The 21,868-nt window shown below is 51.6% G+C and overlaps 2 long non-coding RNA genes across 2 annotated transcripts; both read left to right on the top strand.

Annotated features, from left to right (window-relative positions):
- Nucleotides 1-381: 381 nt before the first annotated feature.
- On the top strand, nt 382-13,119 carry LOC116657867. Its single transcript, XR_004313021.1, has 4 exons — nt 382-1,119; nt 3,973-4,408; nt 7,408-7,581; nt 12,472-13,119. It is a non-coding gene; the product is annotated as an uncharacterized LOC116657867 (long non-coding RNA).
- A 2,923-nt stretch (nt 13,120-16,042) lies between these two features.
- On the top strand, nt 16,043-19,661 carry LOC116657868. Its single transcript, XR_004313022.1, has 3 exons — nt 16,043-16,177; nt 16,818-17,079; nt 18,315-19,661. It is a non-coding gene; the product is annotated as an uncharacterized LOC116657868 (long non-coding RNA).
- The last annotated feature ends 2,207 nt before the right edge of the window (nt 19,662-21,868 follow it).

Below are 21,868 nucleotides of genomic sequence, written 5' to 3'. Positions count from 1 at the left end.
GGCTCTAGGCCATTTCTTGCCTTTACAACATCCCTCTACCCCAAAAGCAGTTCTCACAACCAATAAACAAAAGAATTAAGAGCCATTGTCCCAGGCTCCCGAGACTGCCCGGAGTCTACAGCGTTGATTTGTCAGCTTTACAGGCCACAGGCAGTTAAGAGTCCAAGCCTGGGAAGCCCATTGTTAATAATTCTGTCATTATTCTCAATTTTCAGCACCACCACACATGAAAACCCATTCCAATTTCTTTAAAGGTGCTAAACGGCTTTTGCACTATGTCATGGAAGTTTACCGCCAGCCACATGGCTGCAAGGCGGACTCGTGGTCCCCAGGCCCTGGGCTGTGATAACCGGGTTTGGCCTGACCCACGGGGCAACGTCCTTTATCTGAGTGTCCCATTCTCAGGACAGGTGACTTGGACCGCAGTGGACATCAGGCACCATCAGCGTTGCTGGGCGTCGCTGTTGACCAGGATTTCACAAGGCCCAGAGCATAGGACGTGAACAGGAAACCACTCTGTCCTGCTGGGCCAACACCCCAGAAACGGATGGGGATGGAGAAAGCCAGTGACCAGCCTCTCTAACAGCGGTCAGAGTCGGGAAGAGGGAAGTGAATCAGCATTTGAGGCAGAGTCTGCAAAGCAGCTAGGAAGGCAAGGTCAAGGGGCCGGGCCGCAGAGGCTGCAGGGCGGGCAAGCCCTCTAACCAGAAGGCAGGGCTTCTAGGTGCAGTAACAAGGCCGGACGCACGCAGATGGTGGGAGACGCCTGCATTGCTGCCTGGACAGTAACCAGGTCACGAGTGCCCACTGCCCTTGACCAGGTCACATGTGCCCGCTGCCCTCTGTGCCCACCAGCCAGCCTTCTGAGCACTTTCCTGGAGGAACTCTTCTCCCAAGACCCCTGTGAGCCTCCATATTAGTATTACCCACCTTGTACAAAGGTGGAAAGGAGAGGTAGAGAGGCCAGTAACTTGCCGACACCGTGCTGAGGATGTGGCCTGCAGATGCTCTGGGGAGCTGGGCAAACAGGGTCCCTGCCCTGGACTGGCCTGCACTCTGCTGAGACGCGGAGACGGCCCAGGGAGTCACGGGGCCCCTTCTGCCTGCTGCTTTGAGGAGGTAACGTGATGACTTGGCCAAGTGTGGCATTTCTAAGGAGGGCAGAGGGGAGGGAGCAGGAGAGGTGGGAAGGGGTGTCCTGTGGGGGAAAAGTTGTGTGCGAGGGACACCCTGTGCCAAGGAGGGATGGGATGCGTCTCAAGGACAGAATGATGGGGCCTGGGGCCCGGAGAGCCTCATGGGAGGCGCCTGGTGGGAAGGGCCATGGGCACCGGGCGGAGGAGGCGGGCAGCACCCCAAGCAGGCAGTCGTGCTGCATTTTGAACGCTGTGCTCAGAAGAGAGAACACAGGGTCCTCACCTAGTTGGTGGGGACTGAGCCCCCCTACACAGGGGGAGGCCTGGAGCATCTGTTCTCACAGGATGTTACACAGGACACCAGGGTCCACAAACCTGCCCCAGAAGCCACCTGTTGGGGGAGTGGACGGGTGACCTCAGGCACGGTTGGGATTCCCCCCAAACACACACACACACGCACACACACGTGCACGCGCACACCCTCTGGAGCAGCCCAGCTGGGGCATGTGTGTGTCTTATGCCTAATGCTTCAGCTGGCTAAAGGATCTCTAAGCTCCCTTCCAGCACAAACGTTTCAGAATTTGGTACATTGTGTGGTGATTAGCATGCAGTGGCTCGCCAGCAAATGTTCACCACGATGTACTGACGAGACAGAGCTGGAATAAGACATTTGACCCAAACAAAACATCCAGGAGACACACCCGGTGCCCTCCTCGCCTGCCCCCCAAACTCAGAGAGAAAATCGGGAACAACACTTCCTGGTATGGACTGACTCCCCGAGCAGCGCTGGCCTCCCTGTGGACGGACGTGCAGACGGGCTCCGGGGCCGCGAGCTGGAGAGAGGGCGGCAGGTGCACAGACCTGAAGCAATGTAAATGCTTTCCCCTGATTTTTCTGACTAGAGGTGATACATTCTCTAAGCATAAAACTTAGGAATTGTAGGCGCATGTTGGAGAAGAAACTCAGCCATTGAGCTGTAACCACTATAAAAAGTTGACTCTCTTCCTAGTCTATGCTCGGACAGATCTTTTTTTGAAATGAGGATAAAGTAAAAGAATTGTATTCTGACTTTTCCATCAAAATTTTGTTAGTATTTTATCACAACAGGAAAACTTTTTAACACTTTTCACGACAGTGTATTACCCCATCGGCCTGGAATGTACCGTAATGGACCTTAGGTTGAAGGTGCTTCAATTTTTCACATATGTGGTTTTGAGGGAGTTCTCCCAACAACGGCAGGCTGGGGTCTTTGAACAAATCCCCTCACTTAAAAAAAATAACAAAATCTGGACAAAAAATTTTAAATACCTCTTTGAAGGTATCAAGGAGTTAACGAATCAGCGAGAATATGTGAGGCCAAATCTGGGACAGAAAGGGATCCATGAGACAGGAAACCAAATAACCGAATGAACGAATAGATGAACGAATGAACGAGTGAAAGGACAAATGAGTGAGTGAATGAACCGCCTGACAAGGAAGGAGCCGGTGGGCCGAGCTTGCAGGGCACCTCGGTCACACGCGGCCTCCGGTCTGGACCCGTGCGCCCCTCGGCCGGTTGAACGGCGCGCTCCAGCTCTTTCGGAAGCAGCGTGTGCAGAGAACAGCGCTTGTTTGCGCTGCTGGGGTGTGTTTGCGTTTAGGATCACGGAGTTTACTCAATTAAGAAATACAGTGGAAAGGAGGCACTGCCTCTACTTGGCAGACAAAACAAAGCGAGGAGGGGGGAGGGTCTCGGGCAGCTGACTCCTGCTCTTAAGTCTTAAAGAAATGACCACCTTCCCTGCACTATTTTTTTCTCCTTTCCGTCTTGTCCTTTTATGCACATATGATATGTTCTGATGTCCTGAAGGGTGGCGGTGAGCTTCCTGGCCACGTTCCTCTTCCTGTGAGACCCTCGCTGCGAGTCTGTGTGGGTGTGTTCATAGCTAACCTTGTGGAGTGTTACATTTATTTAATCCTCACAAGGCTGGGAGGTAGGAACTGTTGTTGCCACATCACGCAGATGGGAACACTGAGACCCAGAGTGGCGATGTGACTTCCACATGGTCACACAGCCCCAGGTGGCCGAGCCTGGATTTAAACCCCAGGGGGTCCTAGCTCCATAGCCCATTACCTTGGTCACCAGCTAGACCTCAAAAGCCAACGTGATGATTTCTAAAGAAATTCCAACATATTTCTGCCATATTTAGTCAGCCCAGGGAAGGCCTCGTGGTGCAACAATAGCGCATCTGATTCCATATTTAGTCAGCCTGCTCTTTGCAGGAAATGTAAGTGCCTTGGGTTTAATTTAATGAAACCTATCATTGGAAAAGATATCCCGAGATAATTCGTTTCTTAAATGGTGGAAATGAGGCTGCAGTTGCACAGCGTTGATTTGAATCAGGGTGGGCCCTCTGGAAGAGGGGGTGCCAGCAAGGGGAGGCTCCTGGGAAGAGAACGGGCTGAGATGGACGGCAGTGCGGAGGCTGCAGCGGGCCTGGAGTCACAGAGGGTGTGGCGGTGTGCAGGGGTCACAGCAGGAAGGAGGGGCCGAGACCGCCGCTGACCGAGGGCTCGGGAAGCTGAGCTAAGAGCTCTCTAACATCCCTTCCTGCTCTGAAATATGACCAACCCAGGCCATCTCTCCAGAGCCCACGGCGGAGAGAGGACCAGACGAGCCTGCCACTCCCTCTTGGAGGGGTGGGGTGGGGTGGCAGGCAGTCCGCCTGGCATTGAGCTGGCACCCAGTGGGTGCTGTAGGTAGCTTCTGCAGGCTTGGAGGCTACTGTTAGCCTCCCCGCTTCGATGATTCACCCTGGCCTCCCTTTGGGGAATAACTCCTCCTCTACTGTGTGAGGTCCTGCAGGCCATCTGAACAAGGAGCCCACCTTGCCCAGGGGAACACGTGACTGAGCAGGCCCATCAGGTCCCCATCCTGGAACAGACAGATCCGGGGAGGGAAGAAAAGGCCAAGTGCCCACTCACTCCTGCAGCACCGCCCTGGGCGTCCTGGGCACAGGGAGGAGCGACTGTGGTCTGGTTCTCCAGGCCTGTTTCTCCAGCTTCCGCTCTGAATCCCTGCGCTGGGCCACGCCCTGCAGAGGACGCCTGGTCAGCGCTGGGCCACGCCCTGCAGGGGACGCCCTGTCTGCTACATCCGTCGGAGTCCTGCCTGCTGCTTGCCCCCCACAATGCGGCGGCTCCACGGCTGACAGCTGGAACAAGAGGTGAATGATCGTGAACAGCGACGGCCATCGCTGGTCGACACCAGGCCCTGCTTCTGCGCCCGCCAGGTGAGCTGGGGCAGGTCTCCCCCGCCTCCGCGTGATGTCAGATCACAACAGCTCTGGGCTGGAAACCCCACTGCTGAACGTCCCTTCTGGGCAGCCTCTTTGAGGCTTGTTTCTTCAACTCTGAGATGAGCACAACAGTGCCCAACTTGAGGGGTTAGACGCAGAATGAGTGAGAGAGATCGGCCCCTAAACGCACAGGGCACACACCTCTGGGCACGGGAGAGGGTGATCTGAGGGGCGCTGACAGCAGCTCAGTGAGAAGCCACTTTCTTTCTGACTCACCGTCCCATGCCTCTGGGGACACAGAATGAGAAGGCGACACGTCAGCGTTTCCATGTCTCTAACACCCGCCAAGTCATCATAAATTAAAGGGCAGGCCTCACTCAGAGCCCGTGGCAGGCACTACCGACCAGTATGTGTGTGTGTGTAACTTTTTACATTTAACTTTTTATTTTCTGTTTGTCACGTGTAATGGCATGTATCCACCATTACAGTATCACACAGAGCGGTTTCATGGCCCTAAAAATCCCCTGTGCTCCACCTGTTCCCCATTCCCTCCCCCTGCTTTCTAGCAACCACTGATCTTTTTAGTGTCTCCGTGGTTTTGCCTTTCTCAGAATATCATACAGGTGGAATTACTGGATGTACCCTTTCAGGTCGGTTCCTCTCATGTAGTAACATGGGTTGAGGGTTCCGCCGTGTCTTTCCATGGTTTGGTGGCTTGTTTCTTTTGAGCACTGAACAATATTCCATCGTGAGGATATAGGACAGTTTATTTGTTCACCTACGAAGGACATCTTGATTGCTGCCAGGTTTTGGCCATCGTGACGACAGGTGCTGTAAACATCCGAGTGCAGGTTTTTGCGAGGACGTCAATTTTCAGCTCCTTTGGGTGAATACTAAGGAGCAGAGTTGGTGCATCGCATGGTAAGAGCTGGATTAGTTCGATGAGGAATTGCCACCCTGTCTTCCAAAGCGCCACCTCATTTTGCATCCCCACCAGTAGGGAAAGGGACTCCGTTGCGCCCCATCCCTGCCGGCGTTTGGCGCTGTCAGTGTTCCCGACCTGGTCCGTTCTAGCAGGTGTGTCGTTGCAGCTCACAGACGACGTGTAGTTGGGTGCTGTTTCTTGATCCACTCTGACAATGTCTCGTAATTGGTACGTTTGGAGCACCGACTTTTCACCTGACCACTGGTACAGCTGGAGTAACACCTGCCATGGTTGTTCCTGTTTTCTGCTTGTCGCCCCTGTTCTTGGCGTCTGTTCCTGTCCGCACTCTTCTGCCTCTTGTGATTTTAACTGAACATTTTTTTATGATTCCATTTTCTCTCTTAACATATCAGTTATACCTTTTTTTTTTTTTTTTCACTTTTTCAGTAGCTCCCCTAGAGTTCGCAGTATACAATTACAGCTAATCCAAGTCCGCTTTCCAAAACCGCTGCGCTAGCTCGTGGTTAGTGTGAGCGCCTCCTACTTACCAGAGAATCCCAGTTCCTCTTCCGGTCCCTTGTTTCATTGCTGCCATTCGTTTCACTTGTACACACGCACACAAACGCATAGGTGGATGGAAAGAGAGACACACATTCTTGAATACATGGTTGTTATTTTTTTAAATAAACTGTTATCTGCTAGATGAATTAAGAGTAAGAAAAATAAAGGTTTTTATTTTACCTTCACTTGTTCCTTCTCTGATGCTTTTCTTTCTTTACATAGATCTGAATTTCTGACCTGTATCATTGTCCTTCTCTATAAAGAACTTCTTGTAAGGCAGGTCTACTGGCAACCAATTCCCTCCATTTTTGTTCCACTGAGAAGGTCTTTATTTCCTCTTCACTTCTGAAAGTAACCTCACGGAGTACAGAATGGGAGATTGCTGGGGTCTTTCCCAGCACTTCAATTATTTCACTTCACTCTCTTGCTCACATAGTTTTTGAGAAGCTGGATGTAACTCTTATCTTCACTCCTCTGTAGGTGTTCTGTTTTTTCCCTTTGGCTTCTCTCAGGAATTTTTCTTCATCTTTGATATTTCTAGAGTTTGAAAATGGTAAGCCTAGGTGTAGTTTTAGGGGCACTTTACCGTGTTCATCGTTCTCTGAGCTTCCTGAATCTGTGGTTTGATATCTGACAGTAGTTTGGGAAAATTTTCAATGACTATTGTTTTAAATAATTCTTCTGTTTCTTCCTCTCTTTCTTCTCCTCCTGGAGTTTCCATTACATGTGTGTTGTACCTTTGCTGGTTGCCCCGCAGGTCCTGGATATCCTGTTCTTTCTTTCCCCCCTAATCTTTTGTTCCGTTTGCTTTTAAGCGTGGCGGGCTCCCGCTGAGACGTCCCCCGGCTCAGAGGGGCTTTGCTCAGGCCTGCCCAGCCTACTGACCACCCATCAGAGGTGCTCTGCACCGCCCGACGGTGGTTTGCGCTCTAGCATTTCATTTTGGTTCTTTCTTAGACTCTCTCTGCTCACAGCTCCCATCTGTTCTCACGTGCTGTTGATTTGACCCATGAGAGCCTTTAGCCTCTGACTCGCAGTCGTTTGCCCTGGTGTGACGGCCCGGTATCCCCGCCGTATCTGAGTCCAGTGCTGATATCGCCTGTCCTTTCAGGTTGTGTTTTTGCCTTTTAGTATGTCTTAGAGCTTTTTCCTGGCCGGATGTGACTTACTGGGTGAAAGGACCCGTGGTCCCTAGGCCTCTAGCGACCCGGTGGGTAGGAGTGGGGTGGGGCGGGCGGCCTGTGGCCCGTGGCTGGGTCTCGGTCTTGGTGAGCCTGTGCCTCTGGACTGCGAGCTTCGCAGGCGTCTCTGATTGTTTCTCAGGTGGGACCGAAGGGCGCTGTGGGCTGGAGGGGGGTGTTTCTCTTCCCTCAGGTCAGTTAGGGTCTGATAAATCCCCAGGAGGCTGGGTTCTGGCTAACTCGCTTCTCTTGAGCGCAGACCTTGTTCAGAAGAACAGAGTGCTCTGGTGTATTTAAAAATGGTTCCTGTTCCTCTCCCCCGCCAGAAGCAAGATTGGAGTTTTTTTTTTTCTTTTCTGATGTTCACTGTGAAAATCTGGTCAAGCTCCTAGAGGTGAAATTGACAGAAGCGTTAGGGCCTGACGCCTGGCTCCTGCGGTTTTCCACTCTCAGCCTTCAGCAGATCACCGGCCCCGGGGGCTGCGGGAGTCTCTACTCAGGTAAGCTGTGTTTCTCTGTCTTTGCCCGTCAGCGTCTCCAGTTTGGGGGTGGCAGCAGTTTGCCCTGTGACCTCACTACTCGGACGGATCTAAGAAGAGCTGGTGGTTTTTCAGTTTGTTTGGCTTTTGACCCGTTCTTAGGACAGAGTGGCGTCTTTCAGCTGCTTACATACTGGCCCAGAAACCAGAAGTCTCTAATAATATTTTTTACAACCTATTTTTTATGGTTTCTTCCATTCATAGCAAGTGTTACTAGTTTCCACTTAGAAGATGTTTTTCCATTTGGGGAATTTACTTTTTAAGTACATTTTTATTTTAAGGGGAAAAAAAGAGGTTTTGGGTTTGTTTTTTTTAATGAAATAAACGATAGGGCCGGTGCTTCACAAACAGCAAAGATGTCAAAGGTGGTATTTGAACAACAGAAGCTGGGGAGACAGAGACGATGGAAGGGTCGTGCGCAAGTCAGAGCTGTGGCCATTGCGATGATGAGTGGCTCAGTGTGAGCACAGGCGCCGGCTTGTGCCTCCCCGCTTCCAGCCACCACCCTTTGGAAAAAGAGACTGGCTCTGAGGGCGGCGGGGATGATTACACAGGCGCCGGTGCCACTGCCTGCTGGTGCTTCATTGCCTTCTCTCTGTGAAGTTTCCAAACAACCCCTGCTGATGCTTGTAATCAAATCCCAATACTTGGGCTTCCCTCCAGCCACAAAAATATGCCCCTTATGGCTCCAGCAGATGCTCCTTGGGTTTTGGACCATGGGCACATTAATAGGCTAATTCATCCCCGTTCCTCTAAGAACAATATTTCCACCCTGTCAATAGCCACAAACCCCTGCTGGCAGATAAGACCGCCCACTGCTCAAGAGACCCCAGGAGGCAGATGACATCCTTTGCCTGTTACTGTTCAGTGGAGTCCTGGGGTGCCAGACCCAGCGGTGGAGCAGCAGGCCTCACTCATCCTCAGCCCCATCTCAGGGTGGGACTTCGCACCTGACAGGCTCTGTCCTATCCAGTTAAGCCCCAAGTCATGTCAGCCACAAGCAGAAGCTAGAGACAGGATTCAGAACACACCTGGGGGATCAACACAGGCTGGTCCTTGTGATATGTGAGAACAAAATGGTTTTGTTTACATGAAAACAAAAGTGAGGAAGGTAGAGGCCAGCAGTGTGAAGTGTGGACTGGGGCAGAAGGAAGGATAACTTTCCCTGATCCGTAACGTCAACACGCTGCCCATCGTGCTCCTGCGAGAGCTGTGTGCCCCTGAGTCCTGAAAGGGTCTCGTCATTACTGTTTTTAATGTCCAGGTGTCAGAATCTCAGTTATATGAGGACACCATTGAAGTGGTGAATGGACAGAAAGATAGGGACAAAACTGGGGTCCTAGCTAGCTACCGAGAGAAATGGGGACTCTGAGCAAGAGAAAAGAAAGCATGGGAGGAGGGTGAAGGGAGAGGGAGAAAGGAAGCAAGAAAAAAGGAAAGAAGGACAGAGATAAAGTATTATCAGGACCATTTTGATTGAAAGTGACAAAACCCAAAATAAACTAGATTAACAAGAAGTAGGGAATATTGACTCCTGGAATAGAGAAATCAGAAAATGGATCGGCTTCAGGCAAAGCTAGATGCAGGAGTCTAAACAGTGTGTCAGCATCCAACCTCTCCGTCTGTCTAAACTGCTGCATCTCCAGTAGGCATCAGGGGCAAGGCTGGCCACCTCCCAGCCGCACGCCTTCACCCCACAGCCCAGGGACCCAGGGAAAGAGAAACCCAGCATCTGTCAACCCTCTCAAAAGTCTCCCATTGGCTTGCTTGGGTCACATGCTCACCCCTGGACCAATCACAGGGTCCTGGAACAATAGGATACTCCAATTGGCCAGTTTGGGGCCAACCAGATTAACAGTCCCACCAGAACTTTGGAAAGAAGAGGAGAAAATTTCCCAAAATGAAAGGTGTGAGGCAGAGAAGACAGAAAGGGAAGAGGAGGAAACTAAAATTTCCTGGACACCTACTCCCTGTCAAGCACAATAAGTACTTTGAAATACTTTTTCTTTTCCAATTTAATCCTCTTCATAACCTCCTAGATGGGTATTTTCATCCCCATTTTATTGATGAGAACATTAAAGTAATGTCAGACATCACCACCTTCAGGTTTGCAGACACATCAGGTGCTAGGATGGGATGGTTATGGATGGATTCATGAAGCCCCCACCCTGCACCACACTGCACAGGGACAGTCCTGTTCGTGGGCCCACCGGGCTGCTGGCCAGTCAGTCAGGGGTGTCCTGAGCTTGAATGCAGCCTTGGAATCTTCAAAGGACCTTTGTTACTAAGTGATCACCCGCTCATTCACTCATCGTGCAAAAATACCTTCTGAGCCCTACTGTAGGCCAGGCACTGGGTGCGGTGCTGGGGCCCTACAGGCGGGGAGGCAGTCCCAGCCCTCCCAGGGAAAGGCAGGCAGTCTGGAACGTGGGAAATGAACATTTGCGACAACATTCTAAAGAGGGGAATCCAGGAAGACCTCAGCTGTGGGGAACCCTCCAAAAATTTAGTTCATCCAGAAAGTCAAAAAGTTTGGGTAGCTAAGGCTTTATCTCTTTAAGAATAAAATATGGGAGGAAGGGGTGGGGTGATCTCTGTTATGGAGGTCTGTGTTTGTGGAGATGTTTCTTAACTGCAGCTACACATTTCCCGAACACACAGGCAGCAACCCTCCAGCCCCTAGAACCTCCCTGTCCCTCACCATCCGGTGTGGAGGACCCAATTCTCAACATCACATGTGTCTGTGGTGTAGCCAGTCCTCTCCAGAATACTTCTGAGGGCTCTAAGAAATTGGGGGGGGGGGGGGGCTTATACCTTCTGAAGGTCACCTGACCTTTCCTCTTGCTTTTGTCCAGGACCCCCAGTGTCTCTGCTGTGGCTGGGGCCCACACACTGCTCTGTGTTGCCCCAAACTTGAATATGGCCTCTTTTGCTCTCCCCACTACACCAGCCTGCAAGGCTCACGCAGAGTTAGTTGGCATAAAATTGCACGCTGGTTTGAAGTGGGAGGAGTATGACAGAGGCAAATGGTACCACCGGACAGAAAACCACCGAAAACCAGACTTCAGATGAGACGAGCACAGGGGGCCAGCCTCATGCTATCGCAGGAGCTCTCTCCTTACCCCCACACACGCACACAGGGTCCAGTTTTCCCAGTTCCCCCCTGCTTCCCTGGTACCCCACGCCCTGCTCCACATCTCTCTCTCAGGCCTCCCCAAAAGATAGGCATTCAGGAGCCACTGCTCGGAGGACCAGGGAGTGTAAACTACAATGGGGAACATTTCCAGCCCAGGGAGTGAAAAACGTCTCTAACTAGGACATGAGGGACTCACATTTACCTTATTATGCAGAATAACTTGGCTTTCTTTGCCAAGATGTCCCCATTCCATACAACACCCTGTACTTTGTCTCTTGCGACAAATAAGTCCAACAAAGAGCTTTCTCAGGCAGTGGATTTTCCTTCCACCTCCTAGTGCAGCCAGCATGGATTACATGCAGTTTTTAAGCAGGACCTTCTCCTGGTCTTGTTACACTCTCCGAGCAGGTCACTGTGGATCTCCACTTCCACACTGGGACAGTTTGGATGACCTCAGGCCAGCCTTTTATTGGGAGGCTGCCCAAGAAGCTGCTAATCCTCTTAATCTTGGTCACAAATCCGTCATCTCCTAGCTTGTCTTTCTTGGCAGATATTCAAAATGTGCTAAACTTTAAAACCGCTTTCCCCTTGGTGTGTAGAACCTTGTGGGCTTGGTGGGACCTCTTCAGAAACCAGTAGAGGAAGTTTGTTTCTTTTCTCTTGTGATACTCAGACGTGACTTTGAAGTCTGTCCCCACGGTAGAGATAAAACTTAAGTATCTTGTTATGCTTTCAACACAGAGGATGTGGCTGGGTGGCTGGGTGAACTGTGGGTCCTTGTCCCGCCACATTATAACCTCTAAATAACCACGTCACCATTGCAGGAAGAGAAAGCTCGAAACAGTAATTCCTGGGATTAAACACAGTAAGCTGTCCTGTCCTTGCCCTGGAGGAGAAGGGTTCCCCAGAGTGGAGGGTGTACACTCATCCCCCTGCAAAGTCACAGAAGCTGTACTTCCGGGGAAGGAAATCAGACGTCTGCTTCCATCCAGGCTCTGCCCCAGATGCAAGACCAGCTTGCTGGGGGGTCATTCATTTAGTCACAAACGTGAAATAATGGTGTTCTCCAGCACCTGTTACTGCACTGCCCCAACCCCCTCCTGGTGTCAACAAACTCAGGTTCAGCCACTTGTCACTCATGAATCTACTACTGAGAGACACTTGCTGGATAAAAAGGAAAGATAATTTTATTGAGGAAGCTGGTAATCCTGAGGAGAAGGTGGACTCATGTCCCAAAGAACCAACTCCCCATTGCTGATCAGGGGACAAGAAGTTTTAAAAGGTGTGTCAGGGGTGCACAGGTTGCGGCAGGGGGGTGCTATGTTCAGAACACAACAGTGAGCTCTGACAGTCATCTTGAAATTGGTCATGTGGTGATCTGATCAGCATCTTGATTGTATTAAGTACATTTAATCTGCTCCAAGGTCAGTTTGTTCCCATTTTCTTGAGGTCAGTTCTTGGAATTGTGCAAGACGCAGGAGCTTATGTCGTGGCTGCAGTCTGGTCATTGTGTGGTTAACTTCTTCCACCTGGTGGGGTTTAGGTATCTGCAGAATGGCTCAAAGGATATGGCTCAGAAGATTATCTGTAGCCCTGGAAGAGGAAGTCAAGGTCCTTGACTTTGTTTTGTGGCTAAACTATTATTTTGTCTTGACTGTTGTCCTTTGTCTCCGCGTTTTCCCGCTTCTCTGAGTAAATGTATTCTTTGGCTACAGTTTTTCTACAGACAAGAGGCCGGCGGAGGACGTGGCGGAGGGTTCTTTGTCGGAAGGCTCCCTATCTTCAGTGTGCATCAGGATCACCGGGAGGGCTTGTCAGAATGCTGCTTCCTGGGCCCCACTCCCAGAACCCCCAGTTCAGTGTGTGCGGGGCCTAAGATGTGCGTTACTAGCGATTCCCCAGGTCACGCGGACGCTGCTGGTGCAGGGACCGTGGGGCATAAGCATCTTAGCAGCTCTGGCCTAGGCTTTAAGGAATGTAATGTGAGCCCCGTAATTTAGAATTTTCTGATAGCTGTGTATTTTACTACACCCCAAATCTTGTTTCTAATAGCCACATTCTAAAAAGGGGGAAATAACGAAATTGATTTTAAAATAGGCCTTGTTTATCCCAATATACCCAGCGATTTATCTCAAATGTATCATTTCAACATGTGGCTGGAAAAAAGCTACTGATGGAGTCTCCTCCCTTCTTTGACGTACGTGAGCTCTTCAGAATCAGCTGTGTGCTCTGACAGCAGCGCAGCCCCGTCAGCCCCTCACATACCAGGCGCCCAGTACACCTACCGTTGCATGGCCACCGTTCTGCGGTTCTGGGTCTTCCTTTTGAGAACTCAGAGCTGCTTTTGCAAAAGTGCCCTTCCTGCCCCCCTCCTTCCTTGAGCCACTTCCCCCAGCACCTCAGTGTGTGCCCACTGCCTCCAGTCCAGTGCTGGCTACACTGGAATCACTTGAGGGGATTTGAAACATCCTGATGCTGGAATCCCACCCCACAGTGTTCTGACCGCGGTCCTCTGCAATGTAGCCTGGACAAGGAGATGCTCGCCTGCCCTGGGCAGGAAGCACATGCAGCTGGAGACCCCAGCAGTGCGGACGCCACTCCCCACCCCCCACCTACGGGACATGAGGGCTTCACCGCCGTCACCTTCCGCAGACTGCGGGCTCCCTGCTGCTGGGCTGGGCCTGCTGTCCGCGTCTTCCCTAGCCCCGGCCCCTGCCTGGCGCTTGTGCAGATGCTCAGTAAGTACGCGCTGAACGGGCCGGTGAACGTGTGGTTTCACAACAGTTCATCCTCAGTCGGTCTCCCTTGGCCATCTGGACCTCCGCAGCTCCCCGTTACACTTCCTACCATTCATTCGTGCGTGTTCAAGGGACACAGACCCGTGTCACCAATATCCTTGTTAGAAAATGAGCATGTGGCTCAAAGGCTGCAGGCCTGGCTTTTAGAGGCAAAGAGGGAAGGTTAGGGCGGAAGGCCTCAGGTTTTGGCAGGCAATTGAAAGTGCAGGTTCCCAGGGCCCCAGCCCAGACCTGCTGAATGAGCCTCTGGAGGTGGGGCCCCGGCGTCGGCGTGTTAACAAGCGCCCCGCGTGATTCTGGCCCCTGGTGGCTTAGGTTCCCTCCACCGTGACCGTCTGATTTATTGGGCAGACATCTGTCCTTAGTGAACCGGCAAGGGGCTCTGTCCCCTCAGCTGTTAGCACGGCACGCGCCAGTGAAGCGCCCCCCTCGTGCCAGGCCCCGTGGAGTGAAAGGCTGCAGGAGAGGGTAAGACTCGGCACTTGCTCCCCGAGGCTTGCCTGCGGCGGGCGGGGGGAGGCAGACCAGCCAGGAGGAGGTGCACTTCCCTCGTGCCACGCAAGGGGGCGCTGTACGGAGTCCTGGGGGCCAGAGGAGAAACATGAGCTGGACCTGGATGCTGGCCAAGGCCATCCCAGCTGGCATCCGCAGGCCAAAGAGGAGGGAGCCAGGAAATCTCAGCGTGACTGGGAGATAGGATTCCAGACAGAGTGGGAGAGACAGGCTGGAGGGGCACGCCCAGAACCTGGTCTTCGTCCAAGGACACAACGTGTGAAATCTGCACCTCACAGCTGAACTCCTATGCAGCGGGTGTGAATTGCCCACATTCTGTAAGGTTCCTCGGAAAACGCTGGACTGTCACCTGCTCTTTAGAACCTAAATGAATATCGCCCATCTGAAGACAGTTTGCAATAAAATTGTCTTCACAGTTATTGAGAGTTTGTGCTTCTCCTGCCAGCCCCTATGCTTGATTTAAAATCCTTCCATCTGGAATTATTAGTTAAGGGCAGTTTATCAAAGCGAAGATGGATGGCGTAAGCAGATTTTGCTGCTGGCATTTAGAAAAGCGTGTTATCCCCCTGCCATTCAGCAGAAGTTCTTTAATCACAGTTGATTGAAGGTTACCACTGTGAATTATTAGTTAACGGCATCTCTGCCAAAGAATGATTTATTGGGCGAGTAAACTTTGCAAACGAACGCACATCCTGAGTCACTGGGTATTTCATCCGGAGCTGAAATGTGGTTATTGGGACAATCTATCTTCACGGTGGAAACAAAGTCCAAAGCAGAGTCTAGCATTTCACCTTAAGCTCAGATTTCTCTTTGCATGTGAAATGCTGGGGAGGCAGAAGCCTGAGGCACGGTGGCATCCCCAGATTTTCTGTTCCACTTATGGCCTGGAAGGGGAAAGCCCCACGAGCAGGTCTCGCGACCTTGGAGCCACCTGGAGAGAAGCATGCTTTCAGTGGCTGTAACTCCATCACCCGTCCCTGGGGCCCTGTCCTGAAACGCCAGCCCAGCGGGGCCAGCGCCACACACATACCAGGGACCTGACAGCAGCCCCCAGCCCAGCCCTCCCCACGAGGGACAGCTCACCATCTGGAGCCCCCTGCTTGGGCTCACCTCCACCCTGACTGTCGGCACAGCAGGGCTCAGGGGCTACAGCCAAGGCAGTGAGGGAACCTGTCACCTCCTGGGGCTGTAGTTCTCAGACTTCTGAGCATCAGAGCCCCCGGGAGGGCTTGTTGATATGCGCAGCACCGGCCCCAGCCCAGTTTCTGATTCTGAGAACATGCACTTTAACGAGCTCCCAGGTAACGCTGCTGCTGGGCCAGGGCACCCCACTTTGAGAACCGCTGCTCTGGTCTGCGTCAGAGGCTTCTGATCCAGGACAAAGGTCACCAGGAGCCCTGGATAATACCCCACAGGGGATCAAAAGTGTGGCTTCTATTTCAGCCTCAGGATCCTGACCAAATCCTACCTTCAAAAATAACCATGGCCTTATTAATCATGGCCCAGAGACCTGGGGCCACAAGATCACTCAGTCCACTGAGCAAGGGCTACCTGCCTGCCCGTCCCTGGGAGCGTCAGCCCAGGCAGGTTAGCAGAGTGTCCGAGGACCCGAGGCCGGATCCTCACGCCCCTCTGACAGCTGTGGAGCGTGAGCAGAACCCGCACGGGGTCTTGGTGAGCAGAGGCAGCGCCGGCCCAGCCGGCTGCACTTCCGTGAGGATTGATCCCAGTGGTGCATGGAGAAGCGCTGTGTGCTTGGCACAGATTAAGGGCTCAATTAAAGCAGCTGTCGTGAATAAAACCATTAAAGGGACGCTCCACACGGTTCTGCCCCCAGAAACTGTGTCTGCTTGAAGAGACAGGACTTGTGCACGTAAATCAGTTACAAAACAGTCCTGCATATTTGTGTGATTTCTCAGGCAAGCGTCTTCCTTGTTTATAGTTTTGGCATTAATCAGCTCCCCACCCCATGCACCAGGCTGCTCGGAAGGAAGACTTGGACGGAACTCCTGCCTAGGGCCCCTCCCCACATGAAGTGATTCATTTTCTGCTCTCTTCAGTCCCTCCTCCGAGGCCGGGACGTGACAGCAGGACGGGCGTCCAAGCTCCTGTGAGTTCAGCTTCTTGTGTCTTGCAGTGATTTGAGGTGGAGCTTCCCAGAGATGGTGCGGGAGGGGTTCCAAGGCCGTCGGCTAAAAGCCCTGCCCCTTCCATGCAAGGTGTTCATCTGCTGACTCACGCAGCCTGGTCTTGCTGTTAAGGCAGTAAGCAGAGAGAGGGCTCGGTTGCACGGCTCTAAAATCTCTTGAGCAAAGGGGTTGAAAGTGGCATTTTATTTGAGCCTGAGCCCTAAGGCCATCCTGGCAGGAGCTCAGACTGTGAGCTGCCCCCTGGGCTGGCTGACCTTTGCAGCCGGGCGGCCTGCCTGCTGCCCGTGTTACATCGGCTCTCGCAGGGGCTGCGTCTGGAGAGCAGTTTTCTAAATGTAAGCCCTTGGCCCAGGACCAAGGTATTTTTAGCCACTCTCCTGGTGGCCATGGCCCTGAGGCTCTGATCAGGGTGGGGCCAGTGAACATTCTTGAACAGTGGTCCCCGCTCTGGGCTGGTTCCCATGACGACTGACCTTAGAACTTGCATAGCTCCCCTCCTGACCCTCCCCCTAGAGCGCAAAGCTCTTCCTGACCAGCCTGAGGACAGAGTTTGGCCCTGCAGGTCCTAATGTGTGTAGCACATCATCTCTTCATGGTTAGCAGCAGCAGGGGGACGCCGTTGCGCCACGAGGAAGATGTGACGTTGTTGACAAGGAGAGCCGCTCACACTCAGACAGACCTTCAAGGGCAGAGCCTCTAAGCTGGATGGACAGAGACCGTCCGGCCGGGACCCCGAATCGTCAGGTCCCCCAGGCTTTCCACCTTCGTTTCTGCCGTCCCTCGTGTGCTCTGTCACGTCACTTACACTGATGCTCTTTCTTAACCTGTGTGTTGACTTTAGCTGCGTCCCAAGAACTACCAGGTATGCCATCATGGGTTTGACTTGCTAGTTATTCTTTTCTTCTAATATGCTTTAAAGGAGCATCTATTACAATTTGTAGAAAGAGAAACAAACTCTTCTGTGCGCCTCTGATAAGCAGTGATGAAGCCAGTGGAGAGGAAGTCACACTCCGAAACGCGCCTACGCTGCGGTCCCCACAGCTCACGCAGGAGAGTTATTTATTGCCAGACCTTGCACGTGTTGTTTCTTCTGCTGTGTTCTCCTCCCCTCCCCTACACACACCCCCCAGCGGCCCACCTGGATAATTGACACCTCCTCCAGGAAGCCACTTCCAAGGCCCTAACCTCCCAGAATAGACACATGCCCCTCGCCTACGTTCTCCTTAGCCCTGAGGTGGCCTGACAGTTTTGACTGCCTGTTTCACTCTGTTGGCTCCTGGAAAAGAGCCTTTTTTGCAAATAAGGAGGGTGAGCTCTGGACTCAAACCCCACTGTGTTCACTTCCTAGCTGTGTGGCCTTGGGGAAGTTACTCGTTTGTTTTCCCCAAGCCTCCCTCCCTCGTCTACAAAATGAGAGTGATAGCAGAATGTGAGAATTAAATAATGTAGGCAAGTGTTTAACAGAAGCCTGGCACTTAATCAGTGCTCAGTAAATATTTGTTGACTACATGAGTGGATGTAGTCTGTGTACAGACTGAACTTAAACAATAATCCACAACTGTTTAAGAGCCACTGAAAATCTTACTTAAAATGCAGGTTTCCAGACCAGAGCCAGACCTCCTAAGTCAGATCTAGAACCTGGATGTGTGCAAGTGTTCAGTGTGATTGTTCTGGAACCAGCCTGTTGCCTTCACTGGGACAGTGCTCAGCGGCTGAATGACCACAGAGAATCTGTAGAAGTTTCCCCAGATGCAAAGTCCCCAGGTCCAGTCGCACTTTCCCATTACCCTCACACCTTATGCACCACTGCTTAAACTTACAGTGAAGTTCTCTCTGAAGCCATGGCAACAGGGGGTGGAAGTTAGCATTTAGAGACTGTTCCCTGGGAATGTAGTGTCCAAATAATGGTTAATCTGTTTAGGATGCTAAAAAGCCACCTTTGTTCGTACTGTTGATAATGACGGTGATGATTATGGTGGTGATGATGATGGTGGTGATGGTGATGATTATGATGGTGATAATAATGCTGCTGATGGTGATATCAATGATCTTCTGAAAACCTGTAAGAGAAGAATTAATGCTTTTCTCACTTTACAGACCAAGCAACAGAGGCTCAAATTGTTGAATAAACGTTATCAGGATCACATAGGAGGTGAAGGACGGAGCTGATGCCCAGCCCTGGCTTCCTCGCAAACCACGGCAGATGCTCTAAACACCCACGTTATGTCTTAAATACACCGTGTTTTGATCCTCTGTGGGACACCAGGGTTGTTGGAAGCATGATGCAATGTTAGGGCTACGTTGACATTCCCCATAATTCCACCATCTAAATCAGAGCCTCAGGTTTAGCTTCTGACTAACAAACACAAGAGTAGAAATCCATCTCCTGGTGGTGGAGAGGCAGTGCGCTTTCGATACCCATGTTGAAATCCTCTCCACCTCCCAGCCTCCCTTGGACAGAGATTGTGGCCATGGGACCAGTTCTGGACAACAGAATTTAAGAGCCACTGGGATTGTGCCACAGCAAGCTTGGAGGTCCAGATTGTACAGTTGCTGGCCTTTGCCTGCATGAGAGATAAACCTTTGCTGGATTAAGGGGATTTGTGGATTTATCTGTTAAAGCTGCTTACGTGAACTTCCCTGACTAACATAGAGATTAATTTCAGGGTTAATTTCTCACTCCAACTTCCCCCATTCATTGCAAAGCTCAGGTGGCATTTTAATCATTATAGTTATTGAATTGTACTACTGTTACATTTTTTTTTATTATTATTCTTAGCCTGTTTGGCTTTTGAGGAACAACTCAGTGTTTGTTCCATATTAAAACCTGACTCACAGAATGAGTCAAGTCTCACACTCAGTGTCACCACTGCTGTTAAAGCTAAGAGAAGCTGACAGCTGCCCCTTGGGGTCTTGATTTACAAATCACATGATGGATTAAATCAATATGCTTCCAAAGTAGGAGGATGAAAACTTCAAAAAACAAATCCAGAAAGTGGAAATACAAAGACGGTTCTTGCCCACCGGCCCCAGGACAGACAGCCAGAGAAGTGCGGAGCAAGGGCAGGAGCGATGCAGCCCTCTCACCTGGCCCCTTCCTGCTCTCCCTCAGCCTTCCTTCCACTGAACCTTCCACATCTCATAAGGCTGCTCAAAAAGTGCAACAGAAGAATATCAACTGCTGTGAAATTACAAACAGAATTTCATGAATATTACCCTCCTTTCATCTGATGAACCTGGGGAAGTTTTTACAAATAATTTATTAAATTCAATTAACTCTCAAGTATCAAATCTGGGATGCCTGAATCCATAATTGAATCTTTCAAGGAGGAGAAATCTATTACGTGCACAAATACAGAGGCTCAAATCTTGATGGCAATAAAGAACTTTCTTGAAAGGAAGTGCCTGGGTCAACACCCGGTGTTTCCATTTCCGAGGTTATGCTAGTCTTGGTTTCATCATTTCCTCATAAAATTCTGCCACAGCCCCTGTCCAGCTGTGGCCCATCTCATCACCGCAGTCCCTTTAAGCCACCCGAAGCAGGGGGAGCAGCCCACAGGGAAGGGTCTATGGGAAAGTTTGACTCCCAGTTAAAAATTCGAAGCAAGTCATTTCATTAAAGGGAATTTTTTTACTCAGGCTGGTTTCTAAAAACCTGAATCAAGCACAAAGTTAAGTTTGTTGGTTCAAGTAATTGTCCAAGGTGACCTGCGTCACCACAAGTTGGTGCGGGACCTAAACGGGGTTATGAGGAGCCAGCCTCTGCCCTTCCCTCACCTCAGCCCCTCCACGCTGCCTACACATGGTGCCCCCGCCCTACAGCCCTGCAGCTTCCCCTCGTGTTTGCAAAGTGGCTGCAACTGTCCCGGCGCACTTAACACCCACTCAGGCTCCAGCGCTGCCCAAAGACTTGAGTAGAACTCCTGGGCCTGGCCCTCACTGGCTTCGACGGGGTGCCATGCTCACCTCTGAGCCAGTTATGGTGGCCGAGGGGCTGGGCTGCGCTGACCAGCTTAGGTCATTCATGCCCCACCCCTAGAGCCCACGTGAGCAGGGGATGAAGAGACGGGGAGCTGCCCAAAGGAATTCCCAAATGTGTTTTCCCAGAAGAAGGGGGAAGACAGACAGACAGACAAATACCTACAATACCGACAGACCAAAGTTCCTCTGCCACAGGGGGTTCTGGGTCCCAGTGATGTCCCTGAAATGCTGAGTCTCTAGGGACTCAGGCAGGAAAACCACCCATCAAAGTAAACCCTCAATTTCACAAGCAGATGCTGATGGCCAGACTGGGGGAGCCCCCAGGAAGGAGGGGGCAGAGCCCCACACAGCCGTGAGGTGGACCCCTTTTCAGGCCACATGTCCCATGGAGGTCCTGAGCCCAACTCTGGGCTCTGCAGGCGCTGAATATTCCACACAGACTTCCTGCTAAACGTAGTGTTTAGCACTATGAGTTCATTTTGCTGGGGTGAAGGCATTGGACGTATTTGTCCCGCCTACTCCAGGTTCATTTTGGTCAGGGGCAAGCAATGCCTGTCTAATTACCTTTATTCTGTTTTCAGTCCCTGTGAGCAGTGGCTTAAGAGTGCTTTGATGACTGGACAGTGTCAACCCAGGGTAAGTGGTGGGACGGCGGGAGCCCTGGCCCAGGGTTAGTCCCCTCCTCACACAGTTTATTCCACTGCTTTATAGTATGTCTCTCAGCCTATCTGAGAGAGGAGGTTCTTTCAAAACAGAGGTCACTCGCTTCTTGCCAGCTGAACAATGTGAACGCCTAGGTCTACGGCAGGGTTTGTAACCTCGGCGCTACTGGCCCCCTGGGCTGGGTCGTTCCCTGTTGTGGGACCAGCCTGTGCACCGTGGATGACGGCAGCATCCCCGGCCTCCCGCCACTCTGTGCCCGGAGCACCCCCCGCCCCGGCTGCAACAACCAGAATGTCCCCAGACATCACCCAGTGTCCCTGGGGGCAGAATCGCCCTGGTTGGAACCACTGGCCTATGGAATGAGCCTTTAAACTACAGCCTCCTTGAGTTCTCAGTGGCTGCTGATCTCAGCTTCATTAAAGTGGGCTTCTCCCCTGCAGGGACTGGAAAATATATAGCGAATTTGCCCTGTCGGAGGCGGTTTGTTTGGACTGTGTGAACAAGAGTAACAATAAAATCATTCTCCCTTTTTCTCCCTCCAGTAGTAAATGATGTAAATGACTCATTAAAATGGAGACCGTAGTTCCTGGAGACCAGGGAACAGTGGACCTCGGGGACATCGTTCCTAAAACCTGGGAACTGCTCGCCGACCTTCCCTGGTGAAGGCCTCCTTCATGAATTCAGATATGTATGGATTTTCTCAACTGCCTGACTTAGCATCCTGGAGAGATGACTCTCGGCTAGAACAAACATCCTGGTAACACCACCTTCCCAGGTATGTGAACTCACTCAGCCACAGAATCCCAGGGGCCTGGTTTTGAATGTCGCAAGGCAACAGCTAAAGAATAAAACCGATTGTTTTTAAATAGACATACTGGGAATGCAGGATGCCAACTGAGCACAGCCAGCTCACCTGGCCCGGCTGCCCAGTGATGCCCACGGGCTTGAACGTTTTATGGTTCTAGGTCCCGTCTTCGACCCCGTCTCCCCACCCTCACCCCTACTCC

This window comes from Camelus ferus, chromosome 19, assembly GCF_009834535.1.
Source record: "Camelus ferus isolate YT-003-E chromosome 19, BCGSAC_Cfer_1.0, whole genome shotgun sequence".
Lineage (NCBI taxonomy): Eukaryota > Metazoa > Chordata > Mammalia > Artiodactyla > Camelidae > Camelus > Camelus ferus.
This window is presented reverse-complemented; position numbering and strand designations above follow the sequence as displayed.